We start from the raw sequence: 24,522 nt of genomic DNA on the forward strand, positions 1-24,522 counted from the left end.
AAATGCTAGATCCAGGAATAATGAACAAAACAAAGGAATATAGATGCTTCATGTATTTATTCAACATTTATTGAGTGCTGACCAAATGACAGACACAATGAAGACTCTGACGCTGTAGAGGTAAATGGTCAACAACAGCCATAACAAATCTCAGGTCTCAAATCCTAGTAAAGAATTTCACAATCTAGTATGTCAAAACATTAGCATGCTTAACAACTATTGTATTCGTGGTGCAAACAGAAATAGGCCTCTACACTGAAAAGTAATAAAATTATGAGACCGATTTTTCAGGATATATAGGGTTGTTAAGTTTGTTGAAAAAGTTTGGGGAAGTATTTTGATAATGAGATAAATTACCTATTACTAGAATTTTAGGTTTATGTTAAATTTTCTTTAAAATAAGTAAGGGATAAAGTAAGTAATACTCTAGTGGTTTAACAATATGTCCACATGTTTTTGGCATCCTTCCATTCAATGATTGGAGCCTAATTTCCCTTCTCTTGAAAATAATCTAGAATTAGTGACTAGCTTCCAATAAGAATGTGGCAGAAGTGATAGCATCCAACTTCTGAGACTAGGTCATAGATGACATTGCTGATGCCATGTTCCTCTCTCTTGTATTGTTTGCCCTGGGGAGAGTCAGCCATCTGCGATGTCATGAGGACACTCAAGCAGCTCATGGAGAGACTCACATCGGGAGAAAGGGAGGCCTCCTGCCAAAATCCAGCAACAACATGGCAATCATGCGAGTGAGCCACCTCTGAAGTGCAACCTCCAGCCCAGTCCAGCCTTCAGATGACCGGCACTCACTTTCCTGACTGCAACCTCATGACAGACCCAAAGCCGGAATTGCCTAACTAATGTGTTCCTAAATGTTTTGACCCACAGAAACTGTGAGAATAATCAATGCCTATTGTTTTAAAGTCGCTTAAGTTTTGGGGTAATTTGTTATACTGTGATGAACAGCTGCATACAAATTGAACTTTATTAAATTAGAAGTTGAAGGAGATGAATAAAAGTCAAATTCTAGTAGTCAGTAAATTCTAAAAGCTTATGATACTAGTTAGTTTTTACATCATAACATAATTGCTTCTTTTTTTTTCCTGGGCAAAATTGCTATGGAAAAACCCAACTCAACGGTTAGCGAAAGAGAAATATAGTTTTCGTTTAAAAGGGAAGGTACAGCTTTGCTGTAGGTCTTAGATAAAAATAGATTGTATAATCTGAATACCTACCCACAACTTTTTTGTGAGTTTATATTATTTTCTTCTTTTAAAAGATTATTAAACTGCCAACTAAAGGAATTTCAGAAGAGAACTGCCATAAAACATTTTAACTTCTTGTACAATGGATAGACTTATTTGCTATTTGTACAATATATATACTATGAAATATAATTGTTTGCATGATTTAGAATTGTGTAAGTTTTTTTGAAAATAACTCTGGAGGTATAAGTAGAAGCTTGACTCCGAAATCAGACTTTTCCTAACTCATCCTCTTTCAACTAAGAAAAAAACTATTGGAACTGGGTGAATAAGGAAATATCAGACAGAATATGGACAACTGCCAGAACTTGTGATTTTTTTTTAAAGGACTTGGGCAATGACCATGGTTGGTGTCATAATAAAGCACATAGATTTTTCTTTTAAAAAACATTTGTAAAAGAGAGTGGATTAAAGAAATTCTTTATCTCAGAAATGGCATATACCCATGTAGGTTTTTATTTGTTGTATTTTCAATTGACTACCTTTCATACTTGGGATTCCCTCAAAGAAATAAAATTCTCTGAAAAAGCTTTTGGTACTTTATTAAAAAATCCATCATATGAAGAATATGAAATAAAAAGAATTGGTTGAACTACCTGCATCTAAAAAACCACAAAGCAATGTTGCTTAACAATAGTGAACTTTCAGCTGGGCACAGTGGCTCATGCCTGTAATCCCAGCACTTTGGGAGGCTGAGGCAGGTGGATCACCTAAGGTCACGAGTTCAAGACCAGTCTGGCCAAAATGGTGAAACCCTGTCTCTACAAAAATACAAAAATTAGCTGGAGATGATGGTGGGTGCCGGTAATCCCAGCTACTTGGGAGGCTGAGGCAGGAGAATCACTTGAACCCGGGAGGCAGAGGTTGCAGTGAGCCGATATCGCACCACTGCACTCCAGCCTGGGCAACAGAGAGAGACTCCATCTCAAAAAAAAAAAAAAAAAATAGTGAACTTTGTACCTGATAATTATTTCTTTAGATACTTTAAATAATGACTTTACATAGATATATATGTATTTGTACATCTCATGGAAAATGTTAAAGACAAGTCAGATATGAAAGAAAACTAGTTGTTCTAGGAAGAGTGGCAACACTCCAAAGCACCAATGAAGGAAGTCTTGTTGATGGAACTAAAAGAAGCACAGGCAATTAGGAAAAACATTGAGAACTTACATGTCAAGCTGGAAAAGAAAAAAATAAGTTAATGAGATACGCCCATCCAACTGTTTTGAAACATGTTGCCCAGAAAAGGAGGTCAAATTTATCTGTGTCTTGATCAAAATTTATGACTGGATCCCCCCCAAATCAAACATGGTTTGTAAAAGCAATGTCATGTAATCGTTAAGACTGTGACCTCTGGAGCCACATTGCCAGGATTTGGACCTCAGCTATTGTTGTTATTGGTTAAGTCTCTGTGCCATTGTTTCCTCATCTATAAAACAGGAATAGTAAGAATTGGATCTCCCAAGATTGTTGAAAAGATTAAATGAGATAAAATGTCTAAAAGTCTTAGACTAGTGCCTAAGCATAGAGTAAGTAAACTATTATATGAATTACAATAATGGTAATATTATTATTAATTTTAACAATACAACTACTGCTAATAATAAAAGAGACAAGATCACAAGAAACAAACTAGAATGACTTCCCTGGAGGAACCCAGATCCAAAACCTCCTGAGTTGTTCTCTCACCAGTAGGACACATGAGACTATGTTGAATTAAATCAACTCTTAAAATGACTGAGGAACTAAGCCATTCCAGGAGAAGGTAGTCCTGGCCATAGGCACCAGGTAGATCCCGATGCTGAGACTGAGGTGAAAACAGAATTAGAGAGGAAACAAAATTGAGTTTCAATTTCTTTAAACTTAAAAAACGGAGAGAAACTTTACTTTTGGACTTTAATTTCTTTCTGGGATTTAATAATGGAAGTGAAACGTTCACTTCAAAGTTGGGCTGAGGATGTTATTTCATAACCAATCTCTGGTGAGTATTTTAAGACTAATGGCTGGGTATATTTTGAAATAGGAAATAGAAAACGATTTTTTGGTTTAGGTTGTACCATGTCTATAGAATCAGCTAATTTCTATCTCTTTCTGACCTATTTCAAAGATCACTGGAGTCCAGTGCTAAACTCCCCAGTTCACTGAGTAAGGAAGACACAGGGGAACAGACATAAGCAGGCTCATGAAGGTGGGGCAGGCTGGCCCACATGCTCAGCTGGTCTCCCCAAGAGAAATATATGCCCAAACATAGGCTTGGCTATTTCACCCAATGGGATAAGAAGAAATAAAATATTGGAGAGTGAGAACTTCTCTGTTTTTCTCCTGCATTTCTGCTTCTACCAATAGATTTAATAAAACTTCTACAAAAACATCTTTTCCCCACTTGGGAGAGAGTTGGAAGGGAAGGAACACTTACATATTTTCTCTCCAATCCATGCCTTTTTCAACCCTGCATTAGTTTCTTAGGACTGCCATAACAAAGTACTACATACTGGGTGCCTTATTATTTGATAATTATTATTTCATAGTTCTTGAGGCTAGTATTCTGTAATCAAGGTGTGGTAGCGCCATGCTTTCTTCTGAAGACTCTAGGAAAGAATCCTTCATTGCCTCTTCCTAGCTTCTGGTGGGTGCCGGCAGTTGGCATTCTTTCCTGGCTTTGCAGCTGCATCATACCAATCTCTGCCTCCGTCTTCACATGGTCTTTTGCCCACTTGTGTGTTTCTGTGTCCTAATGAGTCTCTTCTTATAAGCACACAAGTCATTGCACTAGGGTACACACTAATCCAGTATGATTTCATCTTACATTGTTTTTTTCTTTGTTTTTTGAGATGGAGTCTTGCTCTGTCGCCAGGCTAGAGTGCAGTGGCGTGATCTCAGCTCATTACAACCTCTGCCTCCCGGGTTCAAGCAATCCTCCTGCCTCAGCCTCCCGAGTAGCTGGGACTACAGGTGCATGCCACCACGCCCAGCTGATTTTTTGTATTTTTATTAGCGATTGGGTTTCACCATGTTGGCCAGGATGGTCTCGATCTCGACCTCATGATCCACCTGCCTCAGCCTCCCAAAGTGCTGGGATTGCAGGCGTGAGTCAGTGCGCTAGGCCAATCTCATCTTACATTGATTACATCTGCAAAGACCTTATTTCCAAATAAGATCACATCCGTAGGTACTCGGGTTTAGTACTTAAACATATTTTTTGGTGGGGCACAATTCAACCTATAATACTCTCTCACAGAGGAGATGGTAATTCTGGTAACTTAGAACTTGACAATCACTGATGCATATTGAATGTTGGGTAGGCTTTTAATGCTTTATAGTTCAAGCTTGAGGATATGCCACACTTAGTTTACTTTCTGCATCCAGGCACAAGTGGCTCTATTGTGTATAGTATGGCTGAGTGGTATTTATACCTGGCGGGCCTACCCACATAGAAGAGAGAACCACTGTTCTCTGACTCGGATACAACTTCCTGCAACTGGGTGATCAATTCATATTGGGCCCAGGCTATGGAATCAGCTGCCTTCAGTTCAGAGGAAGGAGACTAGGAAGTCTCACTTCTGCTTCAGATCTAAACTGCATTCTCCAATACAGTTTACTAGAAACACCAAATTTGGAGGGGTTAAAGCCTGTTGGTCTGGTTTAATCAGGTAGTGCTTCGTTTCCTATTTAGGTTGTACTCCTGCATATGTTCCAGTACTGCATACCTATAACTCACTAAAAGGAAGAACTTATGGAAGAAGTGGTATTTGAGCAGAGGTCTGGACACAGTGAATTAGCCAGCCATGATAAGGTGTTGAGGGAGAAAATTCCAGACATGAAACAGCAAGTGAAAATGATGAGAGGTGGTAACACAGAGAATCTACGTAAAAGTCAGAGTTACCTGAGAAGAGTGAACAAAGTGAAGTGGGTTAGAAATGAGGTCACAGAAGGACCCAGGGCCTGGAGTATGTAAGGCCTTGTAAGACCTGGCAAAATCTTTGTACTTCATTCTAAGTGTGATGGGAAGCTCTAGAGAGATTTTGAGCAAAGGGGTGACATTCCATGATTGAGGTTTCGAAGGGTCGTCCTGGTGTGGTGTGGAGGAGAGAAAGTAGAGACAGACAGAGAGGTGATGGTGAGGAAAAGTCAGATTCAGAAGGCGAAAATGTCAGGCTACTGCTGATTGGATGTAGTGTGACAGATGAACGCTGTTAGATTCCAAACAGTGGACAGATCATTAAGTAAAAATTCTTGTTAATTATATAGGTTGAATAGCACAAAGTTGTGTCTCCCTGGAACTTCAGAATATGACCTTACTTAGAAATAGGACCTTTGTAGATGCAATCAAGTTACACTGAAGTCATACTCAATTAGGGTGGTCTCTAATTCAATGACTGGTGGACTTGTAAGAAGAGGGAAATGTGGACACAGAGACACACATGCACAGACGAAAGAACACTGTATGAAGATGGAGGCAGGAATTGGAGTGATGCCGCTGCAAGCCAAAAAATGCTAAGTGTTGAAAGAAAAACTTTAGACAAATTAAATGTAATATGGTTTGTTTGGGCAAATAATGATTTGTGAATTAGGCAGTCCCACCCCTTCAACCAGAACAAGCTCAGAGACACTCCAGCACCACACTACCATGTGGTTGGAGAGGATTTATGGACAGAAAAAGGAAAGTGACCTACAGAAACTGGAAGTGAGGTACAGAAACAGCTGGATTGGCTATAACTTGGCATTTGTCTATTTAAACAGGGTTTGAACAGTTGGCTACCAGTGATGTGCTAAATCTCTGTGACTGTTGCAAGAGTAAGTTACAGTCTGTTTACACATACAGTTAGCCACAGTTCACTATGTATGGAGAAACCTTTAGGCTGAACTTGCAGTCACCTAATGAGTTCTTCCTGCTTGCTACACTGCTATACACTCAAAAACCAATTCACTGAGACCATGGCCATTGCAGTAAAGACAGAGTTTGATTGACACAAGCCCAGGCATATGGGAGAACTAGAGTTATCATTCAAATCAGTCTAAGAACTCAGAGGCTAGGGTTTTTATGGACAATCTGGTGGGTGGGGGATAGGGAATGGGTGCTACTGATTGGTTGGAGATGAACTCATAGAGGTGCAGAAAGCAGTCCTTGTGTTGAGTCCACCTCTGGGTGGGGGCCACAAGACCGGTTGAGTTGCAAGTCATGGGTTCAGGCAGAGTCAGCCTGCAAAACATCCCAAAAAAGCAACCTTAGGTTCTACAATAATAATGTTGTCTATAGCAGCAATTGGGAAAATCACAAATCTTGTGACCTCTGGCCACATGACTCCGGAGCAGTAACAAATTATAGAAACTTTGCCTACATTTTAGCAGAACTCAGGCCCCTCCCATAATCTTAATCTTGTGGCCTTTCATTAGTCTTAGAAAGGTGGTTTCAGTCCTGGATCAAGGAGGGGGCCACTTTTAGAGAAGGCCTATTGTCATCCTCATTTCAAAGTTAAACTATAAACTAAATTCCTCCCACAGTTAGCTTGGCCTACATCCAGGAATAAGCAAAGACCACTTAGAAGTTAGAAGCAAGATGGAGTCAGCCATGTCAGACTTCTTTTTTTTTTTTCTGAGGTGGCGTCTGGCTCTGTCACCCAGGCTGGAGTGCAGTGGCGCAATATTGGCTCACTGCAAGCTCCGCCTCCTGGGTTCATGCCATTCTCCTGCCTCAGCCTCCCGAGTAGCTGGGACTACAGGTGCCCACCACCACGCCCAGCTAATTTCTTGTATTTTTAGTAGAGACGGGGTTTCACCGTGTTAGCCAGGATGGTCTCGATCTCCTGACCTCGTGATCTGCCTGCCTCGGCCTCCCAAAGTGCTGGGATTACAGGCATTAGCCACCATGCCTGGCCTGTGTCAGACTTCTTTTACTGCCATAATCTTTGCAAAGGTATTTTTAAACTTAAAATATGTAAAGAGGCAGCTTTAGGCTAAATTTAAGGCAAAGATTGCCAGTAAACACCAGATGCAGAAAGAAACAAAAGAGGATCTTGTCCTAGTACCTTTAGAGGGAGCATGTCCCGGCAGACACATTGATGAGAGGTTTCTAGCTTCCAGCCTGGCCAACATGGTGAAACCCCGTCTCTACTAAAAATACAAAAATGGGCCAGGCATGGTGGTGTGTGCCCATAGTCCCAGCTACTGGGGAGACTGAGGCAGGAGAATTGCTTGAATCTGGGAGGTGGAGGTTGCAGTGAGCCGAGATTACCCTGCTGCACTCCAGCCTGGGCAACAGAGTGAGACTCTGTATAAAACAAAAAAGCAACAACAACAACAACAAAAAACACCCAACATGCTAATTAAGATGAATAATAATATTTGTTTTAATTTGCTTTTCTTGAGTGCCAGTGACTTGGAGTCCTTAAGTCCTTAAGTCCTCTGAGCAGTAGCTCTTCTTTTTAGTTTTCTGCTCACGCCCTTAGCCTTTTCACCATTGTTGTCTTTGTGTTTCCTCATTGATATGTATGAAATCTTTTCTTCAAAAGGTTTAACTCAAGGCTACATTTCCTACAGTGTAGTAAGGTAAACTGTGTGTGGCAGTCTTTTGCAAACATTTCAGATTTTGTTTTTATTTAAGTACAGATAAAAAAAAAAAAAAGAAAAGAAAAAAGACATGGCCATGTTTTAAAGGAATTTGAAAGAAAGTTTCTCCAAAACTAGAATTGCTCATTTCACTTGCATGGTATTATAATATTGGAATGTATAATTGCAAAACTATTGCTTTTGGTAAAACTAAAAAAAAAAAGAATTCCTGTGGAATACATATCTTTTCATACACTATGCTTGCATATGAATTTTCTCTCTTCAAAGAAAAAGTCATGCTTTTCTGGTGCTTCTATTCTATATGTATGGAGGAGGCAGAAGAGGATACTTCAAAATTAGTGACTTTGCATAAGCACTGAATTTAAACTGAGATAATTTTTGGAATTAACTCTGAATTTAATAAAACTAAATACGTAGTTTAAAATGTATAGTACATGGTATGCACTCTGAAGCTATGTACTTTCTTTAAAAAGTTGATGTTTAATGTTTTAAGTATAGAAATCATGTTTATAGTTTTTCTGATTACTTGCACTAAGTTAGAACTGATTCCAACTACTTATTCATACATCAAACTAAACTTTTAAAAACATACGTTTGCAAACATCATTGGGCGTTGTATATGTGTATACACTGTCTTCCCAAATACAAAACTCAAAGTCATTAGCCATGCTTACCTACTTCATTTGTATAGAAGACTCTCAATTTTTGGATGGATTCTCTTATGAAGAGGTATTTGTAAATTGTTCAAAAATCTGAGATAAATTAGCCATGACTTAAAGATAAGCCAAAAATGTCACTGAATGTGCTTACACTGACATACTAATCAGCCTGCATGAGAGCATTTAGAGGTTGCAACTTTTGTTAATTTCTTTCTTTCTTTTTTTTTTTTTTTTTTTTTTTTTTTTTGAGTTGGAGAGTTGGAGGCTCACTGTGTTGCCCAGGCTGGAGTGCAGTGGCGTGAGCTCAGCTCACTGCAGCTTCCACCTCCTGTGTTCAAGGGATTCTCATGCCTCAGCCTCTCGAATAGCTGGGACTACATATGTGTGCCACCAAGCCTGGCTAATTTTTTGTATTTTTTAAGTAGAGATAGGGTTTCACCATGTTGGCCAGGGTAGTCTTGAATACCTGACCTCAAGTGATCTCCCTGCTTCAGCCCTCCAAAGTGCTGGGATCACAGGCATGAACCACTGTGCCTGGCCAGATTTACTCTTTACTGTTAACAGGAGCTCAGACTGTAAAGTTAGACATTGCTTTCTCAAAGACTGTTGGTTTGTATATTATTTTTGTCTTGTACAGAAACAAATATTATCTTTCCAGTAGAAGAGATAAAGTCCAAAAGTTATGGTTTTATTGCCCTGACGGGTATTAATCAGTATTTTAAAAATCTGATTTAGCAATCTTTTTTCAGCATTCTTTCTTTCATTGACTTGTATATACTAGTGTCTCCTTTCTTCTTTTGAACCAACTTTACCATTCTTCTATTTCCCTCATTAAGCATACATCTTTGATGTATGCTCACTAATATTTGTATGAGGGTCTTGTTGTTAATTTTGGAAATGCATACTTTCACAAAATGAGAACCTAGAAATAATAGATACTGTGGTAAAGCCCCAACCATGTCTGCCCCAAGTGAATTTCCTCCCAGATGCACCTGGTATAACACATAATGACATTTTTAAAAATTAGACTATTACAATGACAGTAATTTTAAAAAATACATTGAGAATTTTATTTTAATAAACATTTTTTTCCTTGTTTCTTTTTGGGGACAGAGTCTTGCTCTGTCATCAGGCTGGAATGCAGTAGCACGATCATAGCCTTGACTTCCTGGGCTCAGGAAGTCTCACCTCAGCTCAGTCTCCTGAGTAGCTGGGACTACAGGCATGTGACACCATGCTTGGTTTGCTTATTTATTTATTTATTTACTATTTTCTGATAGAGATAGGGTCTCTCTATGTTGCCCAGGCTGATCTCAAACTCCTGGGCACCTCCCACCTCCACCTCCCAAAATACTGGGATTACAGGTGTGAACCACTGAAACTGCCTTTGAAAAATTGTGACTGAGACCATGAAAGAGATCTATCTTAATTGACTCCATCTTGCTTCTAACCTCCAAGCTGTCCTTGTTCATTCCTGGGCACACACTGAAGTAACTTTTAGAGAAACTTATAGTTTAAAACAAAGATGATAACAGCACTTTCCCGAAGCCAACCTTCTTGCCTGGGGACTAGATTGCCTTTGTAGGACTAACATTAGCCACAAGATTAGAAATTATGGTTTAGGAGTCATGCAGCTGGAGCAAGAATCTGACCCTCCATAAACTGCTACTAAGATCAGTCCTTGAGAAATTTTGCAGACCCTGCACTTGATGGATCATCTGGCACTACCCAGATTGATTAACTGGATCATCTGACCTTGTGGCCCCCATTCAGGGACTGACTCAATACAAGAAGCAGCTTCTACTCCCTATTATTTCATCCCTGACCAATCAGCATTCCTGGCTCACTGGTTTCTCCCACCCACCAAATTGTCCTTAAAAACTCTGCTCCCCAAATGCTCAGAAAGACTGATTTGGCTAATAATAAAACTCTGGCCTCCCACAAAGCCAGCTCTGCATGAATTACTCTTTCTCTATTGCAATTCCCCTGTCTTCATGAATTGGCTGGAAGCAGTGGGCAAGGTGAAGCCCTTGGGTGGTCATACCACCCTGCCCGGATTAATGAACTTTTTGATGACAGGTTTGATTAGAGGATGAGAAGAAAGCAGTGTCAACTGGAACATGACAAGGTTCACAAATTTGGAAAGAAGAACTTTATTTTTCATAAAGGGCTGCAGTCTGCAGAGTGGCCATTCTGATAGGCTGGGAAGAGTAGCCTCTGGCCAGAAGCCAGAAACTGCACTTCACAGGAGAAGCAAAAAGGATAGGAATTTGTGCTGAGCACGGTAGCTGAATAGCCATATTTATGAAACTCTAGGAGGATTCATTAATATTTATGATAGGCAAAACATGCACATGTCCAATTGAGCTTCATCCAGTCATGAGTAGCATGCACAAAAAATGGCAGCATTAGCATGATCCATGGGTGGAGATTTTGGGCCTCTGGTATCAAAAGGTGAAGCACAGAACACAGAAAGTCTCAGTATGCAGCCTCCATAGACTGGCTAGAGCCACTCTGTGGTCAGTGGTCTCCTAGCGCTAGTGAAGGCTGGTGGATTGCTTTGTTGAAATCTCAAAAGGGAAAGGCAGCGTCAGGTAGTTGGTTGAAAACAGCCATGCAGCGAGTCTTTAGAGAGAACCGGTTTCTGTTTAGCCCTATAGAAGAAAGCCTAACGGCGGTTAGCAAGGGAGGGGGGCTATTCTACTACCCTCTGCATCATGGCCAGGAATGCACTTTGAAGATTTCTCCAGTGTCCCCTTAGCCAAGAGGGAGTCTGTTCAGTCAGTGGGTGTGTGGTGGGGAAGGAGCTTAGGATTTTATTTTTATTTCTCAGTAGGTAGTGGGAGGCATTTATAGTCATCTATTCTGATAAAACATTTTAAACATGCTCAATACTTTTAGACATTTCATCCCATTGGTTCTTTATTGTTCACTCTTATCTCAGAGTTTCTGGTGTTTGTTCCTTGATGTGGGTGTATTTTCACATCAATTTAAAAAGTTATATTTTTTTTCAGTCACAGGCAGGGTTACTGGGTATAAATATTAACTCAGCATTATGTGGCAGGTACTCTTATTAACACATCTGCTTTACAAATGAGGAAACTGAAGCATGATAAGCTAAGTAACTTACAGCCATCAAACTAGTAATTAAGAAGCAGAAATATCCACTCAGGCAGGTTGAGGCCAGAATCCACCTACTTATCCTTATACGAGCTGACCTGACTCTCAATGCTGCCTTTGGAAATGGAACTCAATTATCCCAGGTCACCAGGAGGGAAAATTGAGGTCCAGGAGGCTTCAAGCAATTTGCTCAAGGTTAACTAGTTCATTAGTAGTGACTGGGGTTGTTTCGTTTCACAATAAAAAAAAGAGAAGCAAAAGAGGAAGCTAGGATACCAAGAAGCAGTGAGATCTTTTTGTGATAGTTGAACAAAAGCTGGAAGTGAGTAAATTCAAAGGAGAGGAAATTATTAATCAAAGTGAGTTTACATGTTTAAAAGTTGCCTCGGGTAGAATTGACTGAAATGTGCAGCAATAAAGGTAGAAGAAACTGGTTGCAGTGGCTCATGCCTGTAGTCCTAGCACTTTGGGAGGTTGAAGTGGGAGTATCACTTGGGCCTAGAAGTTCAAGACGAGCCTGGGAAACATAGGGAAACCTTGTCCCTACAAAAAATAAAAACAATTAGCCAGGTGTGGTGATGTGCACCTGTAGTCCCAGCTACTTCAGAGGCTGAGCTGGGAGGATTGCTTGAGCTTGGAAGGTCAAGGCTGCAGTGAACAATGATTACGCTAATGAACTCCAGCCTGGAAGACAGAGCAAGACCCTGTCTCTAAAATAAATAAAATAAAATAAAATAAAAGTAGAAGAAAAGTTTGAATACAGAGACAAGGCAGACAGGAAAGAACAATGTTGTGAAAGTGCCTCTCTGTAAGGTGTTATCTGGGGTGAGGGATATTGTGTGGTGGTGCTATTCCAGCACAGCAGTATTCTGTAGAGACCATACAGAGCAAAGACTAGGGGAAGGTCAGCAGTGCATAAGATGTTCAGAAAGCCAGGCTTCAGGTCTTCAATGCATCTTCACAGTCATCTATGTCTTTTCACAGTTATATTGCTATAGTAAAGCACTTTTCATGAATGCTATTGCTGATGATAAAACTCTAACTTATATAAAATAGGTCATTTTCAAACTACTTATTGCACAGAACATTTTACTTTATAAGCCTTCAGTAGGCCTTTATTAGAGTCCATGGTCCACCAATTGCGGATTGGTAGTAAGAAAACTGCAGAGATTTCCAACTCAAGAAAATGAGTTTAGTGTATGACGATTAACAACTTGTTTATATTTATTTTCCTGGTTGGTGTCTTAAATAAATGAGTTCATTGAATGTCTTTATTCTTAGGAAAGGCATGCTGAAGTATTTAGGAGTGAGTTGTTATTGTAATATTTTCAACTTATTTCCAGAGGTGTGTATATATATATATATGTGTGTGTGTGTGTATGTGTGTGTGTGTGTGTGTGTGTGTATAGAGAGAGAGAGAGAGAGAGAGAGACTCTAAATGTGGTAAAATGTCAATTCCTGAATCTAGGTGAAGGATATACAGGTATTCATTGTACTACTTTCAATATTTTTGTAAGCTTGAATTTTTAATACAAGTGGAAAAAGATAAAACAGTGTTATAAACCAAAAATAAAGTTCTAAGCTCCACAACCAACTGATGGAACCCCCTCTTGGCCAATGGATTCCGAAGTAAACCTGAAAATCTAGTTCAGGCCACGATGGGAAGGGGTGAGGATGAGATATGCCTCATTATACCCTCTTCTCTTTGGAATCCAGGCACAACTGACCAGCATTAACACTAAAACAGAGATCGTAAGACTGACAAGACAGGCTTTTTGTAGCAATAAGACATCAAGTATAAGCGTCACATGACAGAGAGCAGGCCCAAAAAGAAATAAAGGTATTTTACCCCAAAATATATTTATTGGACACAACTGGAAATGGTTTTGCAAAGCTGTCTCTTGTAGGCAAAGGCTTCATCCTGTAGAGAATCCCCCTTCCTCTCCAAGTCTTTCCTCTCATCCAAGAGAGACTTAACTAAGAGTCTGGCATCTTTTTAGGCTTGATAAGAGCTCTCAAGTCTGCTACAAGGAGGCTGCATCTGCATGATAAAACCTGTGTTTCCACAACCCCTTATCTTAACCCAGGCATTTATTTTTATTCATCCCAGGCCTTCAGATAATAACTCTTTCAACCAACCCATTGCCAATCAGAAAATCTTTGAATCCACCTATGACCTAAAAGTCCCCCACCCCATCTTCCGATTGTCCTGCCTTTCTGGGCCAAACCAATGTACATCTTAGATGTCTCCCTAAAATATAAAACCTAGCTATAGCCCAACTACCTTGGGCACATGTTCTCAGGATCTCCTGGGGCTATGTCATGGGCCACCGGTCACTCACATTTGGCTCAAAATAAATCTCATCCAATATTTTACAGAGTTTGACTCTTTTCATTTACAGTATAATAAGTAGAAAAGATTCTTTCAGATTCTAGATTATGTTTTATATTAAGAATTGTAGTCCTGAGTGTTATTATTTTAAGCCAATGATTATTCCATAATTTTGTCTTATTTTTAAACATTTTCTCATTTTAAAATTATTTTTAAAAATTTTGATAATAGCTATTATTTATTTAATACTTATTTATTAGGAATTTTACATATATTACCACTAATCCTCACAAGAGTTCTGAAAGGTATGTATTATTGTCTCAGTTTTTCAGGAAAGACAACACATTTATTTGCCCTTGGTCACTTGCAACTATAAACGTTAGTGCCATGATTTGTGCCTAAGTGTGTTGGAATACAAACTCTGAGCTCTTCTCATTACATCACCTGCTCCTCATGATAAGGAACTTCATTTGTAAGTTGGTGGGTAGGTGGTCCTTTGGAGGAGAGCCCTTTAGGCCAATTAAAATCTATTAAACCTTATTGTTTTATGCCAAATGAGCAGGAAAACTAGTTCTGCTGCTTTTATCTGTATCTCAAAGTCTTAACAACAAAGTTATCCAAATCTGAAGATCTCTCTAAAACCTTCTTATGAAGGTTCCATGCCTTATTTAATTGTATTAATTATCATAAGCAAGAGGTAATATACCAACTGCATGTTTAATAGTACTATTTCAACATATATTGATATTTGGTTGTTTCTTCTAATTTTCTACTTTCAAACATGCATATTGTTATCATTAAGTGGCACTTTCTTCCCATAAAGCAAAGCATTAATCATTCATTCAACAAATATTTATCAAGCACTTAATAAGTGCTTATCACACCATGTGTGCATTTTATGGAACATTCTGTTGCAATCTTAACTACATTTTGTTCCCATTAAAGATAGTAACATTACACGATTTTCTTCCCCTTCATGATTTTAAAGTTTTCTGGCAGTAGCAAAGCTTTCATAGGATAGTTTTCTGGTGAACTATTTTTTAATGTATTTACTCATAAACTCCAAATTAAACAAGAATGTTTAAGTCCACAGTTCAAGAAAATTCATAAAGTTTTTCAGAGTTATTGATAAAGCCCCAGGATATTTTAAAGGAAAGGATCCTATAATCCCAGCACTTCGGGAGGCCGAGGAGAGTGTATCACCTGAGCCCTGGAGTTCAAGACCAGCCTGGGTAATAAGGCGAAAACCTGTCTTTACAAAAATTAACCAGGCCTGGTGGCACTCACCTGTAGTACCAGCTACTCGAGAGGCTGAGGTGGAAGGATCACTTGAGCCAGGGGAGGTCTTTGCAGTGGTCTGTGTTTGTGCCACTGCACTCCAGCCTGGGTGACAGAATGAGACCCTGTCTCAAAAAATAATAAACAAACAAACAAACAAGTAAAGGATCTTCTCGACTTTGGGACGATTTCAGTAGAGAGGACAGACGAGAGATGATCCCTTGGAATCACCTCTAACATTGTGTGCTTAGATATATGATGAGTAGTAGTGAGTGTAGGCATTCCTGTTTTATTTTTACATTATTGGGAAAAAAATGTATTTTCTTGAAGTTTTGCTCATTAAGCTTGGCTATATGACTGTCATTGAGGTAAAGAAGCTTATCTGTAATGGATAATTTTCTCAAGCCCTGCTTGATGAAGTGAGATGCTGCCAAGATTCTCTTTACCATCAGCTCCAGAGATTTTTGAGCTCATTTATCTGCAGATCTTTCTCCCTTTAAATGCAAAGTTAGAGTTCACTACTGGATGTGCCTCAACTTGTGTTTGCATTTACTTAAGTTTATTTATTTTTTCTCATTTAGAGCTTGAATTGTAAACTCTGCTTTAGAAGTAGTACCAATCTTCTTCCCTCCCTCCATTTCATCCATCCCAGGAGCATTCAGAGAGCATTCTTAGAGGTGAATCTGTAAAGGGGAATTAAAGGCAAGCATTGATTCCAGGAAAGACAGAGCAACAACAGCTTTTGCTTCTAGGGCTACAGTGGCTTTGCCAGCAGTAAGAAGAGTCTCAGAAATTGAGAAAAAATTAAGAAATAGATTATTTCTCTTGAGTCATGTCATTGACCACATTTCCAGGCTCTTCCTTCATTTTTAGTTATGAAGCTTACCCTTTTCAATGACCTAGTGGCCTAAATCTCTAGGCAGCCTTAATTAAGGATACAATTTTCAGCTGAGAAACCAAATTACATCAAGGTATTAAGTTTTGTTTCATAGATATTAGTGTTTTAAAAAAATAGTTATGTTGAGAAGGCAAAGGATCACTTATAGGTGATTTTCAGAATCAAAAGGATCCTTTGATATGCTTATAGTTAAAACATGTTGGCAATTTTCTGCTTGATAATTGATGTACTATTGAGGTCATCACTAATCATTAAAAATATATGGATGGGTCACTTATGATCAGATATTGGAGAACTCGTTGGTATCTAGGTCATACAATTTTAGAAAGTCCAGGAAAATGTCCCTGGCTCTCATTATCTGCCATATCCAACAGCAGTGATGTAGACATTTGATTCTTTAATTTGGGACTTGTCCTTTCCAGGACTGATCAGTGGAAATCCAAACACTGTGGATGTGGTAAGGCGTATATAGTTATTGCTCTTTTCACCCTAGAATAAGTTACTTCATCTGTTGTCTGGAGAATGAATGGAACAAGAGTGAAAGGGATTATATATTAACCATCACTTATCAGCCAGAGTGCCATATGAGGCCTCTGAATAGAGTTGGGATAGATGGATGGATAGAGACACAAAAGCCTAATCTCAGCTTTGCTATAATCAACAGGGCATCCTTGTGAAAGTCACCTCCCTTCTCTGGGTCTCAATTTCCTAATTTTAAAAAAGGGTATTAGATTAGAATGATCTCTCAGTTCCTGCACAGTAATGTGAACCCCAAAGATCTGAGACAGGTCTCAGCTAATTTAGAAACTTTATTTTGCCAAGGTTGAGGACACACACACGTGACACAGCCTCAGGAAGTCCCAACAACATGTGCCCGAGATGGTCAGAGCATAGCTTGGTTTTGTACATTTTAGGGAGACATAAGACATCAATCGACATATGTAAAATGAACATTAATTTGGTCCAGAAAGGCGGGACAACTGGAAGCAAAGGTGGGATAACTCAAAGTGGGGACAGGCTTCAGGGCACAGGTTGGTGAGAGACAAACGGTTTCATTCTTTTGAGTTGCTGATTAGCTTTTTCAAAGGGGCCAATCAGATATGCATTTATCTCAGTGAGCAGAAGGATGACTTTGAACAGAAATGAAGCAGGTTGACCCTAAGCAGTTCCCAGCTTGAATTTTCCCTATAGCTTAGGGCTTTTGGGGGCCTAAGATATTTTCCTTTCACATTTCCCCCCTTTTCTTTCTAAAAATCTTTTGGAGAAAGCATTTTAGAAGAAAATGAGCCTCCGGTTCCAAGTTTTGTCTGATCTCTCATGGCTAGGTGGCTTATTCCTAGACACATAAGTCCTGAGTTATTAGGAAAGGTCATTTTTAGAAGGTTGTGAAGTCTCATGTTCTATGAAGAGAAAATACAGAGAGGAAGGGAGAAAAAAAACAACAAACAAAAGAACAATCCTGGATAATTGATATAGGCCACATTACTCTGAAGTCTATACATTAGTAGGTAGGTATGAAAGTGGTTTATGTAAGTAAATAGGTTGCTGTTTTTTTCTTCTGAAGTTTAAGCTGTCTAGCTTCAGTTCACAGGGCTTTTCAAAAGCACAGTTTAGTTTTCAGTGACTGCAAATTAGGAAAAATGGGGGAAAAAAGCAGGGGAAAAAATGAAAAATGCTATATTGAAGAGTTGTAGCCAAGAAAAATTAGAATTCGGTCCAAATGGTAGAAAATAATAAAAATGGAAAAACATTAGGGAAGATTAGAATCTAACAACAGGTGTACTATAGTTTTTGAAATGTAAGTTTTCTCTCTCCAGTTTCCCATTTTTACTAAAGACAAATCATGGTAGGACTGGTTTGTTTTATTATACTGGGTCTAATTATTTGTATACAGTGCAGCAAGAATAATTATTTTTTTACATAGGCTTTTATTTTATTTATTTATTTGAGATGGAGTCTCCCTCTGTCACCCAGACTGGAGTGCAGTGGGGTGATCCTGGCTCACTGTAACCTCTGCCTCCCAGGTTCAAACTATTCTCATGCCTCAGCCTCCTGAGTAGCCGGGCTTACAGTTGTACACCACCACACCTGGTTAATTTTTGTATTTTTGGTAGAGGCAGGGTTTCACTATGTTGACCAGGCTGGTCTCAAACTCCTGACCTCCAGTAATCCACCTGTCTCAGCCTCCTAAAATGCTGGGATTACAGGGGTAAGCCACTGTAGCTGGCCTTACGTAGGCTTTTAAATTGGATTTGATGGAACTGTGTTCTGTAGAAGGAGTCCCAGATGAAACTTTCTAAAGCTGAGCCAGGCCATGGATTTGTGCCATTAAATACCTATGAGTTCAATGATCCTCTCTTCCTGAGGTTCCAAGATAAACTTAGGGCTCCTGGGCCTGTTAGCAAGTGACATTCCTCTCTTGCCACAGGTCAGAAAACATGTACAGGGACTATATAGACAAAGGTATGAGGCCAGTTTTCCCAAGGGTCTTTTATTTGTTCCATAAGTTAAGTTTCATTCCTTAAAGGAAAGCACACCATTTCAGTAAAAGCCTTGGTAAAATAACCAGTTTCTCGAATTGTGTCCTGTTACAAATGAAAAGAGATTCTTATTACACTTACACAAATAACTATATTGTCATAAGTTAAGAATACTCACAAATAGGTTCCAAATTTTGAAGAAATCAGGTAGAGAGAAAGAAATATGCTCTACATTTTGTTCACAGGAGTATAACTTGCTCAATTATTAAAAGCTGTAAACAGCCTAAAAGTTTTGACTCTGAGAAACAAAGAATCAGCAATATTTTAACCAAAAAGTTAAAAAGATTACTTGTTCAGTTCATGCAGTTTAATCCTCTTCTCCTTGATATTCATGAATATGTCAGCCCTGCATGAGAATATTGAAAGTTTTTTCCTCTATTGTAATGTCACAATCTCCAAAGTTATCAGAAACCTGCTTTTAAGGACACCTGTTAGAGTTTTATAGCTGATTATAAAACCACCTTCTAAGGAGGAACAAAACAAGACAACAATTGTCCATGGATGACGAAAGGTTTTATGGCAGTCATAGTCAAAGACACAATTGACAAGGAAATTTGTTACTTCTGTGGCACACAATAATTTAACATAACAATTAAAATTATCACTGATAATGTACACTATTATAATTATTACTGATAATGTACAGTCATATCAGAAATACGGAAGTTTCCCATGATTTTGGAACATATAGCAGTAACATATTTACACAAATACAGCCTAAACAAAAACAAACGCCATTTCATATTTGACAATGTTTCCTGTGTAATTTGTATACCAAATAAGCCAAATTATATCATTTTTGGACTTTAGGGAACCTAAACGTCAGAAAAAGACATAAGTTATAATTTGATTTTGGAAAGTTTGTCAAATATCAAAGGTTTAAAAACTTGATGTCACAGATAATTGTACAATAAATCATTCATTTGACCAAAATGATAACTCAAGAATTTCAAAAAAAAGATATTAGGTTCCCTAAGGTCCAAAAAAAAGAAAAAACCTTCATTCTTTGAGAGAGGAGACTGAATTTTCCAAACAATAAAGCCCTAATAAAAACAATATAAAGCCAATTAGATTTATTTTCCCAAATTTTATAAACAATCTGTAAAATTTGAATCTTAACCATAAGATATAACTTCCATAAGCCTTTCATAACTTTTATTTAGGAGGTGGTAAATGCTTCAAGAAAACCTTGTTAATCTGAAATGGGCCTATATGCTGGTATTGCATAAGTATGCCTTTGACATTAATTATTTATTCGTAGAGAAACTGAACTTACTTTATCTCTCAATATCGGCCCTTCCAATGTCACACTCCCACCTCTTCCTTGATAGTCTCTGGGACTTGAGGACTTGAATAGCTTTAATTTCTGTCTGTGTTTCAGGAAAGCAGTTTATTTTGATTGGCGTCTTCTACCAGACCTGAAAATGGGACCTTAATTACCATCAGTGTTTAAAATTTAGCAGGACTTTGTGCTCTTTTTAGACAGGAGTCAAAGCCCTGTAACTCAATTTTACAAGTACTTTAAAAGCACATACAGAGAGATACATAGATGTAATAACTTTAACTAAAAAAAAAGATTAATTTCAGTTTTTTTCCTAAGAAAATCAAACCATATTAATAATAATATGACAACTTGATTATTTAAAACTTTGGGGTTTTTAAAAAATAAATCCTCTTACTGTAACTTACACATACCATTCATGACATGCTTGAACTGTCTGGTTTGTTCTGAACATCCTCTTTCTTAAATAAGCAATCATTTTACTCTATGACTAAATTTACCATACGAGATTCTTTTGTATATGAAATTATTTCTCGTTAAGCTTTCTTACCAAGAAAAACCTACTTATTTTTATAACTTTCTTTACATCTCTTTTATTTCGTGGTTCCTTTTACCCTGTTTTATACATGACTTTTAAATAAGCTTTGAATTAGATAAAAATTGTTCCCCTTTTTTTTAAAGGACACATCTTTTTTTAAGAATGTTTTCCTACAAATATGTTTTTATTGGAAAATACCCAAATAACATATCTTTTATTTAATATAACTTTAGATTCTAAATTATAACAAGTTTGTATACAAATATTTATCCTATTACATTTACTTAATTATTTCATTTAAATGTTTACCTAGAGTGTTTATGAAAACTGTGATAGTTATCATTTAAGTTATGGATCCTTCATTGCAAAATTATAACTGAGACAGTGAAGAAAATTTGACTTAGCTGACTCCATCTTGCTTTTAACCTTCAAGCTATCCTTGTTCATTCCTTGGTGTAGACTGAACTAACTTTGGGAGGAATTTATCGTTTAGCTTTAAAAACAGACTATAGCAAACTTTACCGCCTGTGGACTAGACCACTTAAAGCCACAAGATTAAAAGTTATGATAATCTTATTAAATTCAAGATGTAGCTATTTTTAATAAACCAACATTATTGTCTTATTTAATTAAAGATTATACAAGCAAAGATCATTCTGTTTTGACCTGGATTTATAGTTTTATAATCTCTATGACAAATTTTGACACCTTAGAGTACTTGTCAGGGATAAGTATAAAATTGCTTGACTAATAAATGCTAACAAAAATGTATACTGCCAAATTCTTAAGACATTTCTAGTATTATTTTACCAATAATTTTAAAGCCAGCTTATTTATTAAAGATTTTACTTAAGTCATGTGAACTTGAAAAAGCATTTTACTAGTCTTTTTTTAGTATCTGATTTTAATGCTTTTATTTTTTAAGCCAATTAATTAGAGCTCTTTTATATATTTTTAGTAGTGAAATATTGTGTACACAGCACATACATAGAAGTATTAGGCATGCCAGTAGAAGTACATCTTATAGATTCAGAAAGACTTCTTTTTTTTTCTTTTGAAAAAAAACCTTACCCTAGGCCATTGTCAGCTAAATAGACTTAAATTTGCATATTAAAGGAAACAACTCTGGTGAAAATCAGATAATAAAATTTACATCATAAGGTATGAAGAGAAAGTCTGGTGAGCTATAGGAAAATTAAAATGAATTTAATGGCCAATTAAACATAAAATTATAGAAGTCTATTATAAAGGCCCTCAAATATATACACATACACACATACATATACACATACACACACAAAGATTCTATAGCTTTTACTTCAGTACTCTAGCCTTTTGATACATACACATTAGCCAGCTTGCAAAAATAAAAACATTTTTTAAAATACCTGTTAGATCCAAACAGTTGTTTTTATCTCAGTAGAAATGTAACAGCAGATTTAAAACAGGCCGAAATGAAAATAGAGATAAAGGGAACCTAGGAACTCTATAGTTTACAGGTTGACCTCAGGGCACTTTTTCATTAATGTAAATGTACACAAAGACCATATTACTTCCATTTTACTCTGGCAAGTAGAAGTGCTATAAAACCTACAGAGTGCTTGAAAGCAGGTCATTCTCCTTGTTTTCTCCTAATTCTTAGATTATCTGTTTCCTGCCTCTTTTTTTTGGTTTTTTTTTTTTTGTTCTTTTTTTTTTGGTCTTAAAAGGAGGAACTGAGCTGTGACCTGGGGTTTTTGTGTGGTGGATTGATGCATGCGGCTTGTAGGCAGGACTCCATAGTGTGTCACCTCTGAATTGTTTCCACCCGCTTATGTGTCTCAGTTTCTCTCTCTTTTCACACCTCTGAGAGGGCTCAAAATGCCGGGTAATCAGCCCTATATGTGTTTCCTGGATGAGCTATTTTTAAAATTAATTTTTGTTGGGGATTTTCCTGCAGGGCCACTGCACGTCGTCATAGGGGTCAACCCTTCAGACACTCTCACGAGGGCCCCCGTCACCCATGGGTGCCTTTCGGTTGGGAGGCCCTTTCTCTTCAGAGCTGAGAAAACTTTGTCTCTCATTTACCTAAGAAAACAACAGTTCAGTTCCTCATGCAAATGCACACAGACAAACCGAATTGAGATTATTTTGGGAAAAAAGCAATAAAGAAAACCTTTTAGAATGCATCGCCGAACTAGAATTAGGATCTTAAACAAACAACTTCGTAGGAGAAAAAGAAAAAACGACAGCCAAGACTGTCCTGTAAAGTGTATTCAGCCACTTGTAAATTTGTAGCTCTCATTTGACATTATACACACCAAGGTCAAATCCGGTCACAGTGCAAGGTTATCTCTGGTATTCTCAAAACCATGGAGGTCAGGTCATGCAATACAGGAGAACGGAGCTTTAGATCAAAGAAGAATCTGCCCATGGCTCTTAAAACTCCATAAAGAAAATAGAACACCCCAAAAGGGGTGAGTGGCACCTTTGTTCTGAATTCTTTAAAGGGGTTCAAGTCATTAGAAGCCTTCTCTAGATTTTTTTGGTATTGCAGGAAGCAAACATAAAAACCGAATGTGTGCTTTTTTTGTTTTCTGTTTTTTTTTCTTTTGCAGCTGTAAGGAATTTTGGCCAGATTAGAGAAACCTTGTTACCTATAATTTTGAATTCTTACTCTTATTTGATCAAGTCAGGTAGAGTTGATCAAACCTGATGGGAGAAAAACCAGAACAAACAACAACAACAACAACAACAAAACTCCAACAATATGATCACTGAGTGCTGTAATGGTAAGGAGAAATTAAAATCAGCTGGTTGTTAAACTTTAGCCAAGACAAAAACCCCCATTCAGCTGCTTACATAGGGATGGCTCTCAGGCTGAAGAATGCTTTCTGCCATTTTAGAAGCAGGAAAAAACTCAAACTCATCTTCCCTGCTGGGAGCGAGCTCAAACTCTATAAAGGAGTTATCTGCCTTCCGTGGTCATCGTCATGGAAACAGGAAATCTTGTCTTCCTGGTTGGAAGCAAGTAAAACTTCAAAAAAAAGGAGTTGTACAGCAAAATATACTTTAGATCTCGACCAAATTTGGGGAGAGAAGGGATTCTCTGAAGGCGATGCTCCCAGACCTCAGCAAATTGTCCTATTGTTTTGAGTCATAAAGTTAGCTCGTGTTGGCATGAAGCACTGCTAGGAGATTTGTCAGATGTAAATCCTGAAAATCTGAGACAGGTCTCAGTTAATTTAGAAAGTTTATTTTGCCAAGGTTGAGGACGTGCACCTGTGATACAGCCCCTGGCAGTCCTGACAACATGTGCCTGAGATGGTCAGAGCATAGCTTGGTTTTATACATTTTAGGGAGACAGGAGGCATCAATCGACACATGTAAAATGAACATTGATTTGGTCCGGAAAGGCGGGACAACTTGAAGCAAAAGCTGGACAACTCAAAGTGGGGATGGGCTTCAGGGCACAGGTAGCCGGGAGACGAACAGTTACATTCTTTTGAGTTTCTGATTAGCCTTTCCAAAGGAGGCAATCAGATATGCATTTATCTCAGTGAGCAGAGGGATGACTTTGAATAGAATGGGAGGTAGGTTTGCCCTAAGCAGTTCTCAGCTTGAATTTTCCCTTTAGCTTAGTGATTTTGGGGGCCCAAGATATTTTCCTTTCACAGTAATAATGTTCCATGAGGCTGTCCCTTCCTATTCTAAAACTTGGTGGTCTGGTGAAGAAGTTTACAAGTGTCCTATCTGCATCCATCATCATATTATGCTCTTTGATTTTACCTTATTTCATCTGTTCAGACTAAACAGCTGTAAGTATTTGCTCCTATAGAAGCAACTTTATCTCCTATGTTACTTTAGTATTCTCCTTTGATCCTCTCCAGATTTGTTAAGTCATCTTTAAAGTTTCTTATCCCAGGACTTCTTTTGAATGCCTTAGAGACAAGGTGGATACTAAAGAAACTAAGCTAGACAATCTGCCTGTTTCATAATTTCCTTCCTTCCTGAGAAATGACTGGTGTTTTATCGATTCTTTTGACCAAATAATACCCTAT

This window comes from Macaca thibetana, chromosome 11 (genome assembly GCF_024542745.1).
Source record: "Macaca thibetana thibetana isolate TM-01 chromosome 11, ASM2454274v1, whole genome shotgun sequence".
In the NCBI taxonomy this organism is placed as follows: Eukaryota; Metazoa; Chordata; class Mammalia; order Primates; family Cercopithecidae; genus Macaca; species Macaca thibetana.